Genomic DNA, 23,035 nt, shown 5'->3' on the forward strand with positions numbered 1-23,035 from the left:
GGAGAAGAAGAGGCTCAGGGGAGACCTTACTACTCTATACAGCTGCCTGAAAGGAAGGTGTGGAGAGCTGGGGGTCAGCCTCTTCTCACAGGTAACTAGTGATAGGACTAGTGGGAATGGCATCAAGTTGTGCCAGGGGAGGTTCAGGTTGGAAATTAGGAGACATTTCTCCTCAGAAAGATCAGTCAGGCACTGGAACTGGTTGCCTGGGGAGGTGATAGAGTCAGTGTTCCTGGGGGTGTTCAAGGAAAGTTTGGACATGATGCTTAGGGACATGGTTTAGTGGGTGACATTGGTAGTAGGAGGATGGATCTTGGAGATCTTTTCCAATCTTAATTATTCTAATTATGTAATGGTATTTGAGGCTGTGATTAGAGATCTTAGGATGAGTGATAGGGAACAGACAAGCTCATATAACCACTGTTAACAGCACTGTCACATTGTCAATAGACAAAAACTAATGCTGTGTGTTAAATTACTGTACTTTCTTCATTCAGCAAGAGACATACCACTGCAGCTAGTAAGGGAGCAGGGTCTGGCCTTTTTCCTAAACTTTGTCTCATTGCTCTATTTCAGTGGGGTTGTGAAGCAGGCAGAATGCATTCCCTGTGGATACATTCTGTGTAAAGGGACTTACCTTTGTGGCTGCCAAGTCAAGGAGCAAGCACCATATGTCAGGAATAATTTGGAGATTAACAAAGAGCATTCCCAGCTTCTGTCAGGTTGATGAGGCAAGCTAGCTCTCCAGGGAAGCAGCAACACTCAAAGAAGTGTCTGAGTCAGCTTCAAGTTTGCCCAGGTTTCCAACAAGACCCAGAATCTATGAGACGCAAAGGTACCTCAGAGATACTTTTGAAAACATCTTTTCTTGGATGAGGGCTGGAATGCAGCCAGACATCAAATAGAAATAGAGAAAATCTTTCAAAATACGTCTGTTGTTTGGTATTTTTAAAGCCATAAGACAAAGGGAGGGACACAGGCAGCAGCAGCAGGTGTGAGACACACACTCTTCCCCTTACCCATACTTTGATGGAACATTGAGTGGCCTTGACTGCTCTGTCAAAGAATAAAGGGACGACCGTTACAGGACTAGGAGGAGGACATACCAAGTTATCTTTACATCTTTACATGTGACAGGATGTGGTGTTTTCACATGAATGGTCAACCAAACTCCAGCACACCTCTCTCTCTCACTCCCCTTCCTCGAAGTGTGTGTGGGGAAATATGATGAAGAGGAAAAAAAAAAAAAAGGCTCACAGTTTGAGATAAGGGTTATAAGGGTTATTTAACTAAAGGAAAAGACACATTAAAAAAAAAAAAAAAAAAAAAAAAAGACAAGCAAAGGCCACGTGGAAGAAAAAAGAGGGAAAGCAATTATTCTCTACTTTCCATCAGCAGGCAATGTTTATCCACGTCTTGGGAAGCAGGGCCTCAATACGCATAGTGGTTGTTTGGGAGGACAAATGTTTTCATAAAAAAAGCACTTCCTTCTCTTTCCCCTTTCCCACCTGGAATATCCCTTTGGTCGGTTTAGGTCAGCTGACCTGGTGATGTCCCCTCCTCACCTCTTGTTACCCCCAGCCTGCTGGTTCTGGGTTAGAGGGAGTCTTGATGGTGTGCCAGCACTGCTCGGCAATATCGGCAATAGACAAAACTCTAGTGTGATTGCAATGATGTTCTAGCTACAAGTTCAGAGCATAGCACTGTATGGGCCACTGCAGGGAGAGTTAACTCCATCCCAGTCAGACCCAGTTTACTGGTGTTCAGTGCAGTACTGCAACAATCACCTCCGAGGAAGAAAAAGTGTTCTTCAGCAAGTGGCTGCCAATTGTCCTAAGAAAGCTGTACAGTTGTATTAATCCCACATAAAATACTTCATATGGACATAGTAAAGTACCAGAGTGCAACCAGTCTTTTTGACATGAAAAACACACAACACTTTAAAAAATATTGGTTTTATTCATATGTCCAGCCTATTCAACAGTGGATCACACTGATAGGAACAATCACAAATACCTAGTTACATGGTTTCATTGGGTTCTGGCCTGTGCAAGATTGGGTTTGAGTTAAGCATATATTATGGCAACACCAATAAGGACAATAATTGCTTTTCAAAGCTCAGTTGAGTCCCATTTCATTGGTCAGCTTTCAAGCCCAAATACCCTCTTCTCTCACAACATGTGGGTTCTGCAAAAAATTTGTCTCAAAGTCTGAGTCCAGAAAACAGCATTTTCACTATTCCATCTAAAAATTCTGTTTCCTTCACATACTTTATTTGAAAGGCTTCAGGTTTTCAGTGCAGCCAACAACAACAACAAAAAAAAACTATCATCCACAATTTCTCAGAAATGTTGGATTAGACTTGTATAAATCAGCCTGGCTCCAATGAGGGCACTGGAAATACTTTTGTCACCACATGACCTGGCCTGCAAATCCCAACTGTTTTCCTTTAAATAACGTCTAGGAGTTAGATTTCACAGCAAAAGCAAAAGGGTCCTGCAACCAATATCCACTCTGTTTGTAGTGGCACACAGTATCATCCAAAGTCTCTGATCTGCATGTCATGCATCTGAAGGCTCACAGACTTCTGCAGCAGGCAGCCTACACTTTGTCTACCTCTGAAGACAACTGCCCATGCAAGAAGGGTTTGTGGCAGCTCTGGCTGCCCAGTGCCAGCCATGTTGCCTTGTCACACAGGTCTAAAGAAGCCTCACACTGCAAGCTGGCCTGCACTGACAGTCAGAGTAGGTCTCTGCATTGTTTGCACCCAAATAATATCAACACAGAGTGAATGTTGCCTCCTAGGAACTGTGGTTTTACATCCATGCTCAAGACTACTCTGCAGACTTGTTCCATAAGTATCTTTGGATTTCCCATGTCATAGTTGCTTTAAGCCCAGTCCTATAAGACACTGATTATCTTTTTGAGTGACATGTAGACAGGAGGTCAGATCTTATCAGAGGACCAGACCCTCAGTCAGCACCAAGAGGAGATATTACAATCCTTGCTTGTTACAGGTGCCAAGAACTGTCACATTAGGAGATGCTTTCTACCTCTTTTCCCTCATGCGCTGACTGTAAGGACTGCCACACAAGCTAAAAGTCATACATGAAAATTTAGAGGGTGTTATTGATAAATAGTCTGGAGGAGCTGGATGCCCAGCATCAATAGAGTACCTTTGAAAATCCCAGTTGTAATGATCAGAACCCTTTTACTCCACTCTTCCTCTCAATCTCTCTCCTTCCAGAATCACTTCTCTATTTCTCATCCTCCTATTCACCTACATGGAGAACTGGCAACACACCAAGGGTAGATCTGCCTTTTGTTCTGGACTTTTGGCTGCAGGGCTGACCTGTGCCATTGCCAAAGAGAGGAGATTCCAGGCCAGAGCATCCCTCTCTGTCCATCACTTCCCATTACTAAGTGGGTTTCCCATCAGCTTCAGCATAGTACAGCATGGGCTCACAGAGCGTGAAGAGCAACAGAAGTTTTCATCACAATGGTGCAGTGGGAAAAAACTTCAGAACATTTCCCAGGAACACTGTATACAATTATATTACATTTTCAGAACTATATGGCAATTGTGCCTTCTAAATCACATGAAAGACTATAAACAGTGTTATTTCAGTGAAACTCTCTACAGCCACTGAAACTAAGTCACTACCTCCTTTAAAGCAGGCAATAGACTCACATGTTCACAAGAACTAACTCCAAATACACTCAAACAAGACACTTCATAGGGAAATGAGAAATATCTCTAGTTTGGGCCCACCTCTTACATAACGCATATTATGCATGATCAGGATGATTATTATTTGTAGAGCTATGTTAAGCTTCTACCATTTATCTGAGCTATGAAAACAGTCTATAAAAGCACAGTAATCCAGGGGCAAAAGACAGGCAGACAAATGGGCATGCTTTCACCAGCTATTCAGTTCTCTAGAGAAAGCTTTGTGCTCTTCTAAGGGCTGACTTTACGCATTTGCCAGGACTGGGTCCTCCACTTGAAAAAAGATTTAAAATAGGTGTCAGTAACAGAATGGTTTGTAGGTGTCCTATGTCCATTTCCAGCTTCCCACACTACTCAGTGCTTGTCTGGGTCTTTTGATTAATAGATGAAAAATTGCTGCTATTTAGACACTGGGAATTAAATTCTGTTTTATTTAGTTTTCCCAGAAATCATACACATTTGAATCTTGTAGAAGATTCTCCCTGCCTCCTTCCTCCAACCCCTGTTCACATATAATTTCAGTTTCCTGTAACTAAGCATGCTAACCCCTTTAAAGAAAATAAGAAAACCTCTAAGCAAGGAAAGCAGTTTCCTGTCCATAAATGCTGTATTCCCTGCACGGAGGGAAACTTCACCAACACCACGAGGAGGAGATGCAACGTCTTTTGCAGCATTCTGACACAACAGCCTTGCATCATCCGGAATCCAGCCTAGTGAGACAGAAAAAAAAAAAAAAAAAAAAAAAAAGTGTTAAATTTTAAAAAATTGGCCAAGAGAAATGCCTTATTCTGAATAGATCACAGCTAAGATATGACAACCTAATGGTTAATTTTTTAATGAGAATGTTTGAAGGAAGTCAGTTTAGAGCATCTTCTCAATATTACTGTACCCAGCTTACTTTGCTTTACCATGCCACCTACTGGTATTGGTTTGATGGGGTCTTTCCTTCCATCTGCTGGGAACTATATACATTTTTTCTTGCATGAGATGAATTATATATATTGGAATGCTCCAGAGTCTGGTAGGATGCTTTGCAGTACTGTGCTGCTCCAAGGATGGAGACCCAAAGTCTGACCATTACTGTAACTGGGACTTTACTACATTCCCATAGTCATTTTCTTGTCTAATTTTAAGTCCTCTTAAGACAATGTTATGTTCTTTACAATTTGGCCTGTAAACCTCTTCCCCCATGCCAGGGTCAGGAAAGTCTATCAGAGCAACAGAAAGATAATTTAAAAAACAAACAAACAAACAACAACAACAACAAAACAGATCTGAAACCATTTAATTAATTTAATTTAAACCATTTAATATGATATGAAACCATTTATTGAAGCAAAGAAGCAATAAACATGTTTGGCCTGTAAGGACTTTTCTTCATGTACAAATTTTGTCATATTTTGATACAGTCACTTCTAGCTGCACAAGTCCATCTGTGCTGGTGACAAATTGAACCTAAAGAGCTATTCTTAAAAATTATGAATTATTAAAAATATCTGCAGTCCTCCAGAGTGGGAGAGATTAAAAGGGAAGATGAAGTGACTGGAATAAATGTGGCACTAGGGCCTTCCTAAATTGGTCAAAATCTATTTAAACCTGAAAGGTCAAATAATAGTTTCTCATAAAGCAAGCATACTCCTGTTTCTTTCCTCTTTGTATGTCAACAGTACAACACCTTTATTCTGCTAGTCTAACATGCCCCTAAAAGTTTCCAGTTGCATTTTTTCTATATACAGGATGGCTTCCATATTCCTGCGACACATGGTTAGGATATGTTATTAAAGTAATAATACATGTATGTGGGCTTTTGAGTTCCCAAAACCAAAGCTTGAGACCCATACTTGATTTAATTGTATGAGTGGTGGACATGGCTAGACTAAACTTAGGGATGTTAAGCATGTGCTGAAATGCCACAAGCAGCTCAAGCCTTGCAATGCAAGGAAGTTACAGCATTTATATTTTCATCCAGCATTTTCCCATGACAATTCCATTTGCTTGTACAGGAGTGTGAAAGCAGCTTCTTCCACCATGAAGACCATATATTCCTAGTCCTCATGCTCCCACAGCTACTGCTCAACAATGACCAGAAAAACAAGAAAAGGCTATAAAGAGAGTGTACCAGTGAGAAAGACTTGGGCCCCAAGGATGGTCAAAGCAGTGCTACAGCCCACAGGAGAACAAAGATAGAGAGAAATATCAGAGACAGAAGAAGCCTTCAAAGTAAACAAAATTTGTCAAGAGCTCTGCATAGATTCAGAAAAGAGAAATTGGCAGTGATACATAAACTATGTAAATATTAATGCATGCATATAGAAACTTGAATATATATATAAATGCTCTTACTCTCAGGTATAAGCTACATATATAATCAAGGACTATAGATAGATAGGGATATTGATATGTAAAATATTACAAGGAAGAATTTGTAAAATTAATTTACCTTCCAAAATGTTTTTTTTAGGAAAAATCCAGTTCTTCAACTGTTAGTAATGTACATCAATATAACAACTTGTCAGTTGCTATGAGCTCACCAAGACTGTGAGAAATATCTGATTTGCAGACTAAATCTGTGCTGAGCTTCAAAGCAGAAGTCCCTCAGTGAACTTCCTTGTATGTAAGCTTTTTCCTGCAGATTTATATGTTGGAGATGGAAGCTTCAATCCAGGGATTACCAATACTGAACAAGCTAGAAGGCTGGCTCAGGTTTTCCAAAAATGCAGAGCAACAACAACTGGATAGAGTGATTTCTTGAAGTTTGGTAAGTCAGAGACCCCATCAGACTGTTTACAGGAAGAGACAGATATTTGCAGAGTTGCACTAAATTATGACAAATTATTGTATTTTACTGCGCAATCAACAATCACGGTGGGACTTACTGTTCTGATTCTACTTTTAGTTTTATATTGATGTACTTGACATGGATGCTGCTCAGTCAGTGGATGGAGTGTAGAGAATAGAGTTTACATACTCAATACCTGAGATCTCAGACCTCCTTTTTTCCATTGTGTACATTAATAGGCCAACAAATACTTAGAAATTGTAAAATATTCTTCCTTATAGCTTGTTTCTGTGATCTACAAGCAAAACAAAACAAAAACATGTTCTTCTATGTTTCTAAATTTACTTAGTAAGACTCCTTAGCAGCAAACAAGGTTCTACTTGCACTGAATGTATTGCATGGTTAAGGCATGTAATGTCATCTGCCTGCTTAAATTGACAATTATGTAAAACTTAAATTCAATAGCTGTAGAAATGGTCCCAGTAATTAAAAACAGACATGTCATAAATGGTTGGTTATGAGTTTAGCACGATATGTTTTCTTGTAGTGTTGGCAAATCCAAAAGCCCAAATCTAACTATTTCTGGAATATTTTTCATCAAATATTCTAAAAAACGAAGCAACTGCAAGGATCAAACACTACAACATTAAGCAGATGTGTGAAAACATCTCAGAAAGTATAACTAATTAATGCATAGTCATTCAACATTGAAAATATTCTGAAAAACTCAAACACTATGGCAACAGGATAGCAAAACTGTCATTTTAAATCTTTCAAGTAAGCAAGGAATTAGCTAGTATAATACAGCAGTGAAGGGACTGACATGAAACCAGGGGACAGATCCAAGTTTATAATGGTGTTGAAAGCACCATTTTAAATAAAGATTACAATCACTCACACAAAGGAAGTGATAGAAAAGATTTTGACTTGGCCAGAAGAATGGCAGACGGACTTAAGACAGACTTTTCTATGCCTATAATCCCACTATTGTAAAAGTAATAAAATATCTAAAAGGAACAGAAGTGAAGCAAGGCAATTGTTGAGGCACAAGATAAATGAAATACTAAGGCTATGTCAGCCTTATTCATTACTCAGTTACTGATCACTTACTTTTAAATTACACTTCAATATGAAGTAGATGAAGAGACCAAGAATTTCCAGACTGGCCAGTGACATGAGATGCTCAGCTTTACAAACTAAATTTCAGAAAGGAGAATACAGGTCTGTATGGGCATCCAGAAACATGATTTACTACATTGTCACCATTTTTGAAAACGTGGGCCTCAAATTTTCAAAAACGAATTTGAGATAAGTTCTCCAGAACCTCCAAACCATATTCAGGAGTCTGTCAGGTGAAAAATTGTGATGTTCTGTACATATAATCTTTTTTCATTGAGGAAACTAAAATGCAAGATAATCTCAAATCGTAACTCTAATGTCAGATAATGCACTTAAAAACTAAATTGCATAATGTTATATAGCTACACATGCAGAGAATCATATTGTTCAGGAAGGTAAAGAAGAGAAAGGAGCCTCCATAGCAAAATAGATGGGAACATTCTCATTTTAGGTTTATGTGAAAGGGCATATATAAGTTTGGCGGGAGGCAAATGATTAATTTTAGGGACCCGTTTCTATATCCCTTATTACTCTTATTTTGGGGAGTCAGATATTGATGCTTAAGTTCATAGTAAATAGCTCCTAATCCTCAGAGAGGCTTTCTGAAAACAGCGACATGAAAAAAATTGATGATGCTCTGGAAACTCCTCTGTGCAATTTTGCACACACATGCAGACACTTAGTGCCTTTATGTTTTAAAATAATGCAATAATCTTCACATATATACATATACAAATATAATAAATGAAACTGCTGTCATGAAAGATCCTTGAATCCTTCTCAATGATGAGAATGAACAAACTCTCAACAACTACAAATAAACAACTAATTGGGAGCTAGCTGAGATGAATTTAAGGCCTTGAGTATCTCTGTCATTCAAAAAGATTGGGGATAGTAAAAATAAAGGGAAAGTTACACAGAGTAACAGTGGGTGTAACTCCACTGAAGCAATTTTTACTTGCCTCTGTTATGATAGACAAATGTGGCAACCAGGCTATTACACTGTGCATGGATAAGGGAGAGGCAATTAAACAGTTCAGATCCAATATATTTATAGTGCCCATCCCCAAACAAGACTGACTAATGAAACCTTTGGCAGCAAAAGAAAGAGCAATGGGAATTGTAAAGCAAGCAATTGTATTTCAAATGGGAGGATAAAACTGCAAAATGCTCTCAGTGTTCTGCCACAGCGAAGGAAAACAGAGGTAATACACATTCATCTGATGTACGGTTCAGGTGAAAGGTTGCAGTACTGCCCCTGCAGCACTGAGTGAATCAAAATATTCAGGGAAAATCCCAGTATACCACCATCCTTCTTCAAACTGAATACCCATTTTAACCCCACATAGTGCTGGTGATGTGTATCTCGTACCTGTATACTCTCCCTGGAAGCCAGGTGAAATCCTTGAGAATCTCAACTTTAAAGAAAATGTGTGTAATTCTAGCATTAACAGTTAAAATAGCATTGTTGGATTTAATGTCCTTTATGAAAATATGCAAACTTTTCTAAAAGTGGCTCACATGGTCAAGTTCCATTTTTGTTCTCTTGTTGTATGCCTAAACCCAACATAACAAGGCCAAGTACTTGTGATCATGCTGCCACCAAGCAATAGAGACTCACAAAACGTAGAAAACACTGAATTTGTCTGTGTGTGTACAGCAAATGACAGCTTCCCCCAGGCTGTCTTGGGCCTCCTCAGCACATACCAGCAGTCCATACCTCACTGCACATGTTGCTTGAAACCCCACACAACAGGTCCAGCTCTGAGCATGGCTGACAAGACATGTTCCACACTGAGCATGCTGACCACTGCTACCCTCTTTCAAATCATACCTAAAGGGGAAGAGACAGTGGTAGGTTAGCTGTCTTGTTTTACAAACAATTCAGGGGTGAGGGCAGTCACCCAGGATACCAGACACCTTGCTTCTGTGCTCTCCTTTATTGCAGCTGCCTCCCACAAGAGCTCCAAAGCCCCAGGTCTTAGCAATTTGGCCACCAGGTGCTCCTGGAGCTGCCTGTTTACCTGTGCTTTGCAAAGTGTTACAATTTCAAAAAGCACTGGCAGAATGACAGAGCAAGGCAAATCTCCCAAGTTGCTGGTGGAAAAACTCTCGCCAGAAAAGAAGGGTCAAAGAGATATAATATATATATATATGTATATATGATACGATATATATATATGATATATGTATACACACAGCTCTTCAGTAGCAAAGGAAACTGCTCAAATACCTTAACTGCCGATGCAGACAACCCTCCCCACAAAAACTGAGCCTACATGGCCTAACCCTCCTCTCTGCAAACTGCCTACACCTTACACTGAAGCGCACATCGCACATCCACGCGTTGCCTGCTGAGTACCTCCACGGCCCACAGGATGGCACTGTGCCACTCCGCAAACTGGTAACTGACTTTTGGTAGCGTTTCCTGATGGCAGCTGTCAGTATGAGGTGGACTTTGTCATATCACAGGTCTTTCCTCTGAATTTCCAGGCTTTCCGGAGTTCAGAGTAATTCTACAAATTCTTTCAGGACGACACACCAGCTGATCCTCTGTGTCCTTGCTCAGAAAAATCACCATCTGCTTCTTGTGGGCATTTTGCTTGAATAAAGCCCCCAAAGGCTTAACCCAGTACATACACAGCAGCCACCAGAACAAATGCTTCTTTTTGCTGCTGAGAAACTGTATTTTCTCAGCAGCCTGAAACTAATTAATAACAGTTATTACTTACAACATGCTTTGTATGTTCAAAATACTGTAGAAAACCAAATTCAGGTAACAGTCTTGATAATTACCACATCACTTGCATTCTTGGAACTCATGAAGACTGCAGCTATCAAGCAAGGACTGAAGAGAGCTCAAATGCTTACATGCATTTGCATGGCTACTCACTAGGCACATATACTCCAGATCATTTGTTACAGCATCATGAAGTTACTCAATCCCCTCCTATTTATGGGTCAAAGATGGGGCCAACCCACAGACATCCTAATTTGTACAGTGCATCAGATTTCAAAGTCTTCTTTGATTCTCAGTGGTTGAGGATCATCTCATGCAGGGTTTAAGTATTTCCCTTAACTCCTAAGCATCTCCTAAGGAAAATATTCTGGGATCACTGCAGTGTCAATGACTGTAAATTAAAATTCTGCTAGATATACCTGTCCTTCCTTACTATTTTTTTTAAAGGATCACTAAGATCAATTTTTCAGCTTAAAGTAGCTGAGAAGATTAAGTAAATTGAGTTTTACTTGGATTGGCAAACCTAAGTCTAACCTTCCTTAACAGCTTAAACTTCAACTACTACCCCTTGTTAAAACCTTGTCTCTTGCATCTTCATCACTGTTTTAAATGCTTTTTTTGCAGGATGCATATACCCCAGGGAACCAGCAAACAAAATCACGGCAAAATATTAGAGCTGGTTTTACAGTACAGGCAAAGGCAACAGTTGCTAAGGGCAACAGCCTGCTGGGGACAGCAAAATAGCCATGGTCCTCCTGTCTTCTTTGTTCACACCATAACCCTGTGAAGCCAGGCTTCTGGGGAACTGGAAAATGCTGCCACGGTTGTGGCAGCAGCAGCAGCAGCCACCATTCCTCACCTCTCCCCTCCTCCCAAGTAGTGGCAAACAAGGCTCTCCAGCCCCTGTCTCAGCTCTCCTTTCTATCTCTCTCTTTTCCTCCCCATGGTGTACATGTAAGTCTGGCCCCCACATATGCAGCAATATTTAATTTTGCCTTCCACAGCTGATATACATCAGGCTGGCATGGTAAAACATTAATACTGAAAACAACCACATCATGGAAAAATTGCTAAGCTTTAATGAAGTCATGGAGTTTAAGAAAGCACCATGACATTGCTTCAGTTGGTTCCACATGTGGAGGTGTGATTGTAGGTGGCATCCTGCAGTTCATAAGCGCCGTATGTGCAAGGGATCACCAGAGCAATAATCACTTGAAGATATGGAGTGTGATCACAAAGAGCAATGTAAATACAAATAGTAAGTAAATACAGACAGTAATAGTTTGTATTTAGTAAGTAAATACAGATAGTAAGCATTTAGACCTTACCAGTCCCTAAGCTGGTAATCTTGGAAGAAAGGAACTTTTGGTCCTGCTGCTCTTTCACTGTCAAATAATAATCCAACCTAGAGCAGGAATTTCAAACATGCTTGCTATTGGTCCAGTTCTGTTTCATTAACATCACCAAAAAAAAAATAAATTCCAATGACCACAGCAGCCAAGTGTTGTCAGCAATGTCACTGAAGCAGTGACAGCAGCAACATCACTGAAGATCATGTAAAGAGGTTCATCATCTTCTCACTTATCCTGCTTCCAGCCATGGAAATGAGGATGCCCTTTATGGAAGTTACAGCCCAGTGAAATCAGAAAGAGGCTTACAGAGGATCTGACTGAAGGTTCCACTGTAACCAGCCGTTGGAGCTGCAAACCCCAGTCTAATCTTCCAGCTGTGCCTCACACTACTTGTGATTCCCTATAAGAAAAAGCATCATTTGCTTTATCTGCTTTAAAAAAGAGCTTAACTGAATTGTTGATTGTTCCTATAGATCTTTATTGCTGATAAACAGCCAAGTGCATGCTGAAGAGAGAAAGACATTATTTCCATTCTACAGCTGAGGCATGAAGAAATAAAACATCAGATTCAGACCCTGCATATGCCTGTAAGCCTCAGTCTATCCACAGATTGTTAAATCCTTGTGGCAGATCTGACAGTAAGTGCCTACTCAAAAACATTCAGATGGGAGCTTTAGCTGCTTCAAGACACTGAATTTTGAAGATAACAGGTCTCATTTCCTACCTGTACAGAAAACAGAGCAGCTGAAAACTGAAACACATCTAAAACACCCTCTACCACCACCTCGCCTAGCTGGCATCAGGAAAAAGAAAAAAAATAAAAAAAAAGTGTTAATGTACAAATACCAGCTGAGAATTTGGCTCCACTTGTCTGTAACCAACCCTCTGCATCAGTAGGGGTGTTAAAAATATTTCAGCCATCAAGAAAACTCTTCATGCATTGCGGTGGGCAGAAAAAACATGACAATGGCCCTCAACAGAAATGTAACTGACTCAGGCACCTAAATATGTCTCATAGGACAGGAAGGAATTTGTAAGAGGTTTCATCTGGGCCTTTTCACATATGCTTGCATCTGAATCACCAATATATGACTAAATATAAAACATGAGGAGCCTTAATTGCCATCTATGTATCCTCATATTCCCCTGGAAGACCATGAAGCAACAAAAAATAGCAAAACATTTAATAAGGATTAAATTCACAGTTGTTAACAGTACCAGTGAAAACATATTTTTTTAAATGACCTTGACAGATTCAAAGAGCAGATTTGACTGCTCAGTACCAGTGAGCTGCTACCATCCAAACCACCTTCGTGCTTGGAGATCTAATAAAAAATCTAGGTGAGAGATGTTATGTACTCCTTCCATCTTCAGCATATTTTCTTCTGTTGCCTCAATACCTTGGTCCCCGATAGCAATTCAAGAGTTGAAAAAAGAAAATCTGCATAAATTTACTTCTTTTGGACTAGCTGTGAAAAGTTGATGTCAGCCTCCTTATCTCTATAGTGGCATTCAGTGGGATTTCAATTTACGTTGCAATACGTTGCTCCAGGCTTTGTCAGCTAGAAATATGTTGCACGCCTTAATTATAAAGCAGACTGAAAGGGAACAGAGAGTCACAATAAGGGGGGCTGGGCAGAATATTTTGTGTCTGAGACTGAAAAATATAAATCGGATCAGCATGGCCACGGCATTGGCCCAAAGCCAACATAAGCTAGGTAGTAGCAGGATTTTTTAGCATTTGGGTATTCCAAGAGTCTCATGCACAGGTCCAAAAGTTTTTGTGTTTGTTTGATCCATATGTTAGTTATTACTGTTATGACAGTAATACAACACAGTGTCCTTATAGAGTAGTGGTTCTCAGCTGTACCTGAGATTGAAAAGGTATTAGGTAAGAGATGGGGCACACTCAGAAAGATCTTGTGTCTAATTTGCTTAGGAAAAGGGTGCAACAAATGGAGGGAACAACTAATATGTCAGCATTTTATTGCTGAGGCACTGAGAAATACAGGACACCCAAAGCTCATGTGACAGAGCTGTAGACTGTCCCCTTGACTTTAAGCATAGTATTTAATTACAAGATTTGCCTTATTAAGTGGTCACTTAACTAATGGAAAACTTTCCACTTTTTTGTTTTTGATGCAACTTTCTCATGAGCAGAAATGCTAGCATCAGAAGTACCAGCTGGTGTTTTTTGGCTACTTGTGTTACGTGACTGGGGGATGGATGATGGAAAGAAAAGTTGCATCATTCTTCAACACTCCTCACAGCTATATCACAGCTGCAGCTGGCTTGATCAATATGTATTCAGACATCTTCTATGGAAATGTTGATTAAGGGTTACTGTGCAAAGGAGAGCTTCACTATCCATCTTCTCTGAAATCCACTTGTCCAAGTAAGTGTTATTGAGAGTTCACAAATCTGCATAGAGGTGTTTTGTTGTTGTTGTGGGTTTGTTGTTTTTTTAAGAGCCAAAGAAAAAAAGTAAATAATGAGGTGAGCTACAGCACACTCCAGATGGCACCCTTCTTCTGCAATTCTTCCTCTCCCTGCACCCAGAAATTATCAGGACTGTAATCTTTTTTTTTTTTTTTCTTTTTCTTTTTTTTTTTTTCCCTAAAATCTTGTCACTTCTAGCACATGCTCCAGTATTCATGCCATTTGACCCTGTCATTTCATCTGGTTTGGAGCATATGAATAGCACTTAACTGAATGCAAAGAAGTATTGGAGCTGACATGGGAGCCACACTGACAGCAATCAGGACTGTCAATGGCTACTACTATATTGGTTTGGAAAAAAAAAAAAAAAAAGTTGTGGTTGTTTATAATTATAACAATTTTATCTTTCATTATAGATCAAAGTAAAAAGACATGAATGCAAAACTCTGCATTTTGCCTTGTATACATAGATGTCCTTAGTACAAAAAAATTAAAATAAAAAAAAGGCAAAAAATATTCATAATATTACAAAAATGTTCGTGCATATTACAAATTTTCCAAGCATTCAATTTCTAAAGAACACCAACATGAAGTGAAATGAAACTGCTCTCAAACATGCCAGGTCTTGAGAAAGAGCATCTTTTGATGGAAATATATCCTGCAGAAATGTTTGCAGTCCAGTATAGAAAACTGAACTAGATATCAGATAATAGACTAATGGATAAGCAATACTGAATACCCTCCAGAGTGTTTTTGAAAGTCACTGTGACATCTCCAAGGACAGACTACAAAGATCAATTGCTTTGTGTGCACCATTTCGTAAGCATGAAAACCCATAGTCTACAGCACTAAAAGGAATGTACCTGACAGTACTATTTCTGATACATTAGAACTGCAGCACAATCAGATCTTGAGAAATGTACAATGTCTTTTTGGTACTTATCTAAAGAAAAGTTAGGAGTGATAAAATAGATGTTCTAACTTTGTGCCTATCAGGCAACATATTAGAAAAAAGACCAAAATATCTACATATTTTTTAAATACGTAGATGTGTTTTTTAAATATCTTTGCATAAATATCTACCCATACCTCTTTGTTTTGTACTGACGATGAAGTGGGATTCAAACACAAAGGCAGTCTGTCCTTCCATCACTGATAAGTGGGCTTTTTGCATAGAACTTCTCACTGTTAATTACAGCTCTACCCTTAAAGATATAAGCCCATTCTAAGAACGAAGCTCTTGACTGAGGAAGGTTTAAAACAGAAGCATTGAGGGAGCAAATAGAGTCAAACTTGGTCACAAGTTAAGAGCATGTCAGTGTTTCAAACACTGGATAGAGTGTTCTTGAGCTGTTCAATTTGCAGTGAAGTCATATCCCTCCCCCCCAAAAAAGGAGTATGGGTAAATACTATTCCACAGAATCACAGAATGGCTAAGGTTGGAAGGGACCTCTGAAGATCATCTAGTCCAGACCCTGCTGAGCTGGATCACCTAGAGCACCTTGCGCAGGATGGCATCCAGGCGGGTTTGAATCTCCAGAGACGGAGACTCCACAACCCTCTCTGGGCAACCTGCTCCAGTGCTCTGTCACCCTCACAGTACGGCAGTGCCCCCTCATATTCAGCCGGAACCTCCTGTGCTTCAGTTTGTGCCCATTGGCCTCTCATCCTCATTTATTTATGCATAAATAAATCAGATTGGCTTGAAGATTCACAACAAATACATTTCCCATGCTTTTTACATATCATCATGAATGACATGATTTACTTGTAGGATTTGCTCCTGTGCTATTTGTCACCAGTATTCCTTTATGAAGTCAACATTTTCTTGCTAAAAGACATGGTTGCCAGGGCCAAGAATATGCAGATTTGTTCTATTGTACAAATGAAGAAGACATAGGTTCTTCTTCATTTAGATTCTTATTTTTCCACCACTCTGCATAGCTAATTGCACCTTATTCTATCCCTACTATAAAATCAAAATGTAATAATGTTTTCTCACCACTGGAATGTTCTTTGAGTTCCATAGAGGTATATATAATTTTAATCATTTAATCATTTAATCATCAATATAAATTTAATCAAGCACTTTGACCACCTTTTTGCTGGTAGTGACTACTGCAGTAAGATCTTACCATTAATATGTTGTATGTGTCAAGACTAAGGCTTCTATACACAACTGCAGTGCACATGATATAACAACTGTAAATTAAGATGCACATGAACTAATAGTGGCTTCTTTTATCAACGTCAAAATCAACTGAGCCCAGAAACGGGTGCAACACTGTTCATCATTCAAATGAAACTTGTTGGCTCATTCTGTAAATGTCATAAGAAAATTCTTTTTTCGTTTTCCTTACTTCCTTAGCTCTAGAAAAGATGACAAGCCCTTAGGACAACTTATGTACAACGGCATTTGTGTGCACCATTCTGCTAACATCATTGTTAAAGCTCAGATGATGTTCATGTTCACATGCATTCATAATGGTTATAGTCATTGGTAAAATTTTGCTTTGCTTTTTCTTTTTTTTCTACTTACAGAAGAAAAAAGAGCTATTCCAAAGTTTAAAAAATGAACTTGCTAATATAGATATAAATCACAGGTTAATGGCTTCATCACATAAGTGAGGACAGAGCAGCAACAAGCTAGAAGGCTTGAGAACAAAGTATGTCTAGATTTTCCTACATGCTTTTGTGACACAGGGATGGATGGATGGATGGATGGATGGATGGATGGATGGATGGATGGATGGATGGATGGATGTGATGAAGATCCCACCTTGGTCAATGTCTGTTCTATCCTCTGAGATTGAAGACATACTTGGTCTCTTTCTCATAGGGTAAAACTCAAAGAGGTGAAAGAGGAAACACGAAGCCATGGCTTTATTTGTCTTTGTCAGAACAATGCCTGCAATAGGAAATTATTCAGGTAACCTCTTCAGGCAAGAGTGACCATTGTTATCAACTTATCTGACCTTCAGTTCAATGAAAGTTGTTGCAGGCAACTTCATTTCTGTTATTGTTGATTTCTGCATCCAAACCAGAAACCCGGGCTGAGCTGCAGCAGAGCCACCTCAAGGCTATCCTCAAAATTAGGTACAATGCACTACTGAAGTGACTCCGGCAAGTTAATGGGAGTGAGGAATTACTAGAGGCCCCAGGAAGTAGAAAGATCAGTGGACAGCTGGAAAGCTTTGGACAGGAAGAAAGGACCAGACACAGTCAGCAGAGGTTCCAGGTTGAGAGGAAAAGCAGTGGACAGAGATTGTTGAGTCTTTAAAGTGCAAAAGGTAAGAAAATATTAAGGCACGGCCCACCCTCCATCTGTCTCCAGACTACCTCCTAGACTGATCTGGTACACCCACCCCATTCTACCCCACTCCAAGGACTTTTTTCTCTTTACCCAGTCCCATGGAGAAACACCATCTCCAAAGACATGTAGTTCTTCTCACTCTTCTCTTTCCTACACACACACCAAAAGCCCAAGTATTAAATAATATAATCAACGGGATTTGGTGTCTGTTAGCTAAGCAGGTATAGTGTGGCTGCATTTTTCAGAGAACATAGGCAATAAAGATACGATTGCTTTTATATTCGACATCCAAAATATATCCAAGGTTCAGGATAGACTGATTCTAGTAGATGAAGTCACTGAAACCAGGCTCCTTCTATTGCATGTAACTACTTTCATGTAAAGCCTTTCAAAAATTTAACGAAGTCCATCCAAAAAAAATGAATTTGCTTTTTGCCTTGATTTCTCCTATTCAATCTAGAGCAGACTTTCATTTCTCTTTCAGCTGTTATAGCAGAAATCACCTTCTGCTTTCCAGTATAAATTTATTCATTGACAATTTCTGCCTTATTGTTCAAATACCAACACAGCCTTTCAACTTAAATAGCTCTTATGTCTTGTTAGCTACTCTGCTCCCAGTATTTTTGTAACTATAGGTCTTGCCAATCTTTTGCTGGGCTAGAAGAGGCAGGCTCTTCTAGATTCATCTTGTAAATGAGTTTCCATTTACCTGATCATTCTTGCTGCTTTTCCATGCATTCTTCCCACTCTAAGGTAAACTTAACCAAACTCAGATCACCAAAAAGACCCATGGAATTCCAGATGAGGCCTTATAGAATTAACATTTCCCAAGTGGTATAAAAATGTCTCTTTCTAAGACTTTCAAGAAGCGATTTTGCAGCTTCATTACTCTGGTGGCTTAGTAAGTGACATTGATGCTTTGACTCATCTTAGCACTCCCAATCATACATTTCAATCTTCCCCAAGTGATAAACTTGCTACCAAAATCCATATCACAACTTTAGTTTTTATACTATTTACTATCTTTTCATTTCTTTAAGTCCATAATTCAATCATCTAGTCCTGTGTCCTAATCCACAGGTCTAATGGCATTGTTTAGGTTGCATCATTGCTAAGTCTTATAAATTCAGCCCTACAGCTAATATTTTAAGCAATCCAGGGACTAACCCCTGAAGATCTCTTTTATGAACCTCCCTTCTTTCTCATACTGATCTCTTTTTTACTGACTCTGTATTTTCTCTAGTGACCCTCATCTGTCCCATCTTAAGTGGTATTTTTCCACACAGCATGCTAATGGGTTTTATATGAAGCTTTTTGTCTAGTTTCAGGGAAGGCATCATTAAGATCAGCAGAGCTGGAGCAAGAAAGAAGTGACCCAATTTGTTTAAACCTGGTATATCCTGAAGATGGAGACCCTAGAGCCATCAGATCTATAGCCAACCTGCAAGGACTGCAGCAATTTTAACAGATGGCCATAACAGCAAAAATCTGTAGGAGGGTAGAGTTTGTCTCCATGTCTATCTCTGCTACCCTTCTGTTATTATATTATTTAAGACTTGCAATTATATTTCCTTACCATAAAAAACTCTGTCTCCTTGGAAATCACATCTAAGCAAGAGGAAGCTGATGGAAATTAAATAGGGAAGTGGACAAGAATCTAGGAAGGAAATCTGCTCCATTTGATGTGGGGAATCTGGTGATCCCACAAGCCCCACACCAGCCTAACTTCTGCCAGACATGTGACCGTCAAGGGCACAAAAGAGCCGAGTAGGGAACAGCAGATAGGCACTCACCTTATGGTATGGTAATGGTGCACCTTCCTGAGAGCACCATAGCATATAAGCAGACGATCAGACTGTGGTCCAATTCTGCTTTCAACTGGGATAAATTTCACTTCACTGACGTCAGTGGAGTTATTCCAGAATTGCACCGGTGTAAAAGAGGGCAGCATCTGCTTCCTGAAAATGGATACCATCAAGCTAATTGAAAACAACAGATGCATCAATGAAAAGCAAGAGGAGACAGTAATGTTCCACTTTTCTTGTCAAATAACATTTCATTACTCTCCTGAGAATGTATGAGAATAAACCAATATGTGCTCTAAAAGCTAAATCTTCTGTTGGTATAAAATTCTTTACAACCTTTTAGGTGAATGAACCTAGATGTATCTACAACACCTAAAGACATGGCTGCAGATGGCTGCATTTACAGCCCTCTTTTTTGGGCTTGATTCTTCTCTCGCAGTCACTTAAATTAGAAGGAACAGCATTCATAACCTTAAGGATACATCTGCCCAACCTCAGCTAGAGAGCTGAATCAAGACCCCAGTTTTCTTCAAACCAAAAATGGCTACAATCCCAGTGAAATACTTTGGGATTTACTGCACTTTTTGATAAATTTTCTTCCACACCTTTATACCACTGAGTAAACATTTTTATATCCACTTAGTGCTAGTGAATCCAACGAAGGACTTACTGAACTTTTGATTATATTTTGTATGAAGACAAGGTTTCCTTTAAGTCTTGTCTAATGAAGAGGCAACACAGCTTCAGTATTTTAGGGTGACCATAGAAGTTGATGAGCATTTTCTGTAAAATTTCCCTCATGCAAATCTTTTCCTTTCTTATGCTAAGAAAAAATCCGACACTGGAAAGATTAACCTGCAAATTTGCACTACAGACATCATGGATATTTCCTACAGAGATTTTTTAGCAATGTTTGTGCTTTAGGAAAGTAAAACCTACACTGCTCACAGTTACTTGTTTCCAAAGTGTAAAATCATGCTGTAATATTCAAGCTCTTGTGCCACCCAGCAAGCCCTGAACAGGCTGCCCTGGAGCAAGCTAAAACTCAGACAGTTAGCCAAGACATATAGAATTGATGTGTACTAATAACATATGCTACACTGGAAATCAATGTTACTGCCTGCTGTCCCTGCCTGCTTCCCCAACAAACATTTTCCTGGGTTTATGTCCCTGGCCAGCATCTTGCCTTATTTAGGATCTGATCTGCACATCACTGAATTTCACTACCAACTGTCTCTTGTGGCAGCTAAGGACACTCAGCATTCACTGGCAATTGTTCATTTCATCAGAAGATTAAATCTTCTGATCATGCAGACACTTGCTCCACTCCTTAATTTTATGTGTAAAGCAGATGGCAGCAAATCAGGTATTCTACTATGAACATGTTGGTAATATGGCTACAAATGTTGTCAGAATGGGATTTGTCTAGAATGCAAGCTCCAAAAATCAAAAATGAAGAACTCAGACTGTGATCTCAGTTACCACAATGTAAATAGAGCTATCTTATGCATACATGGCCACAGCTGAGGGTAGAATCTCATTTAGTCTCAAACCTATCTGTGAATTGGCCTGCATATTTCTACTACTGCATTAATAATAATAATAATAATAATAATAATAATAATAATAATAATAATAATAATAATAATAATAATAATGCCACTCCTCTTATTTTTGCCACTATAAATTTAAAGAGAAGCCTAACTTTTCAGAGTTCACTAGACTTACTTGGACTCAAGTTAGATGAGAGTTTTCAGGTAAGCTGTGGTTAACTCCTGCTGTAATCTGTAGATCTTTCCCCAGTGTAAACAGGACCTCAAGAGAAGAAAAAAAGAAAAAAAAAGGAAAAAAAAAAAAAAAAGTAAGATAAGCATTTTAACATATATTACACATGCTTGACTTTATGCAGATGATTGAAGTGTTGGAGACAGATATAAACAAAAGTAGTTGTACTAAATGGAATTTTGCCAACTTGTATCAGCAGATGGCAAGGATCTGGCTCATACTACATTTTGTAGTATATAATTATCTTTCTCTCTTTTTTCATCCAGAACCAGATTCTCCCTTTAGGCTGCAAATCTTAATTAGGAAACCCTTTCTCATTAGTTGCAAGAAACTCATAGTTGTTAATTTCACAGATAAAAAAGAAACCTTACCTACTTCTGCAGGTAAAGCAGAAGCTGGAGCTGTTTGTTCCATTGCTTTTAGGGATGATGCTGTTCTTTCCATCACAGTATGGAAGACTCTTCAGTCCTTACCCTGCCTTTGGTTGTCCTGAATATCCTTTATATTCATTCTTCTGTATCTCCATAGGGATCTCTGTACACTGAATGAGTGGGTCTAACAGAGAACACCAAGTCCAGGCACCTTCACCTCCACAGCTGCTGTAGCAGTGATTTTTATCCATGTACTCTGGGTCAGAAGGAACAGGGCCAAAACAGAAAATTGCTCAGAAATCTCAAAATATGACATTTTCCAAACAGGAACAGAATAAAAATTTCATCTTAGAGGAAAGTGCAGGAATCCTTCAGTAATGTAGACTCTGAAATTCTGCAAAACAACTCTTCCAACTCTTCATGCGTTTCACTGTTACAGTCCTTCACATAAGGATAAGTTTGGGATAAAAATGGTGCCCTAAACAAAATTATTCCTTTCCTTCCTTCCTCACTTCCAACAAGAAGATGATTTCTGCCCTGTTCTTAATTGTTGAAATTCTCTGTTGAACTGATTGTCACAGAATAGCCAGGGGTTCAGGAGAAAGCAAGTCTCATCCACAGCAAAATCTTTATTTCATAGTGAGATTGTTGAAAAAAAAATGTTTCTGTGGTTTTTAATGCAATGCTCCTTGTCCGTGATTGTTCAGATTGTCCTTCACACACTCATCTCCTCTCTGTGTGCAAGGATATACAAAGTCCTTTCCCATCTCCTGGTTTGCACTGTCAGTTTTCAAATGCTGATAATGGTCTGCCAGTTTGGAGTTGGACAGGGCAGTTGTACATGATATAAAGTGATGGGATCTTCAGTAAGCAAGGAAAAATGCTGTAAAGATGGTGCACTAATATCTGAGAACTGAAAGTATTCAATGAGTGCTTTTGCTTGTAGCCAAAGTCACAGGGTAGAGAAACAGTCTGGGAGGTTGTTATGGAAACAAGTCCCTGGAGATGCCTACTTTACTTTGCAAGGATGTGCTCTGCCTTAAGAACAAAATATCTAGACAGACAGACAGAACTGCATTTCAAACATCCAGGAGTGAGTGTTAACAGCTGAGGACTTGAGGTAAGATTTCTGAAAGCATCTGTGATTTGACAGGCATGAGCCATCTATAAAGTCAGTGGCATGGGTGCCATTATGTCACCCACTATGTCACTTAACTCACTTGAAGAAATTCTGAAAGCTGCTTAATAAAAATGATGAATGCCAGAAGTAGTATAATATATAGTATTGTTGATGACTGTGGGACTACACTATACTGTCTTTTAGGAGATGCTTAGAAAAGTATTTACATGCCTGAATGAAAACACCTAGGTTACATTTCCAAGCTTCTGTTTCCTTTTTGCATTTCTCTTAGCTTTAACACAGAACATCCAGGGAGCAACCACCAGTCCTATGTCACAAATTTTTCATTTGCACATGCTTTTCAGAACTGGAAAATATGTAACACAAAAGCTGTACAAAAAGTTGTGTGTTTGCAGCAAATTTAATTTGCACCAGTGGAGACTGCCCAAAGCCACAGCACTCCAGCTAGAAACTCACTTCTG

The 23,035-nt window shown here is 39.2% G+C and overlaps 1 long non-coding RNA gene across 3 annotated transcripts; it reads right to left on the reverse strand.

The window, feature by feature from the left end:
• Nucleotides 1-1,939: 1,939 nt before the first annotated feature.
• On the reverse strand, nucleotides 1,940-22,579 carry LOC116489622. Of its 3 annotated transcripts, XR_004253300.1 has the most exons (5): nucleotides 21,434-22,579; nucleotides 21,006-21,092; nucleotides 19,266-19,430; nucleotides 9,349-9,462; nucleotides 1,940-4,440 (listed from the first exon to the last, which is right to left on the reverse strand). It is a non-coding gene; the product is annotated as an uncharacterized LOC116489622 (long non-coding RNA). The 3 variants fall into 3 exon arrangements; XR_004253301.1 differs by lacking the exon at nucleotides 9,349-9,462; XR_004253302.1 differs by lacking the exons at nucleotides 1,940-4,440; nucleotides 9,349-9,462 and adding an exon at nucleotides 17,028-17,067.
• Between the last annotated feature and the right edge of the window lie 456 nt (nucleotides 22,580-23,035).

This window comes from Aythya fuligula, chromosome 1, assembly GCF_009819795.1.
Source record: "Aythya fuligula isolate bAytFul2 chromosome 1, bAytFul2.pri, whole genome shotgun sequence".
In the NCBI taxonomy this organism is placed as follows: Eukaryota; Metazoa; Chordata; class Aves; order Anseriformes; family Anatidae; genus Aythya; species Aythya fuligula.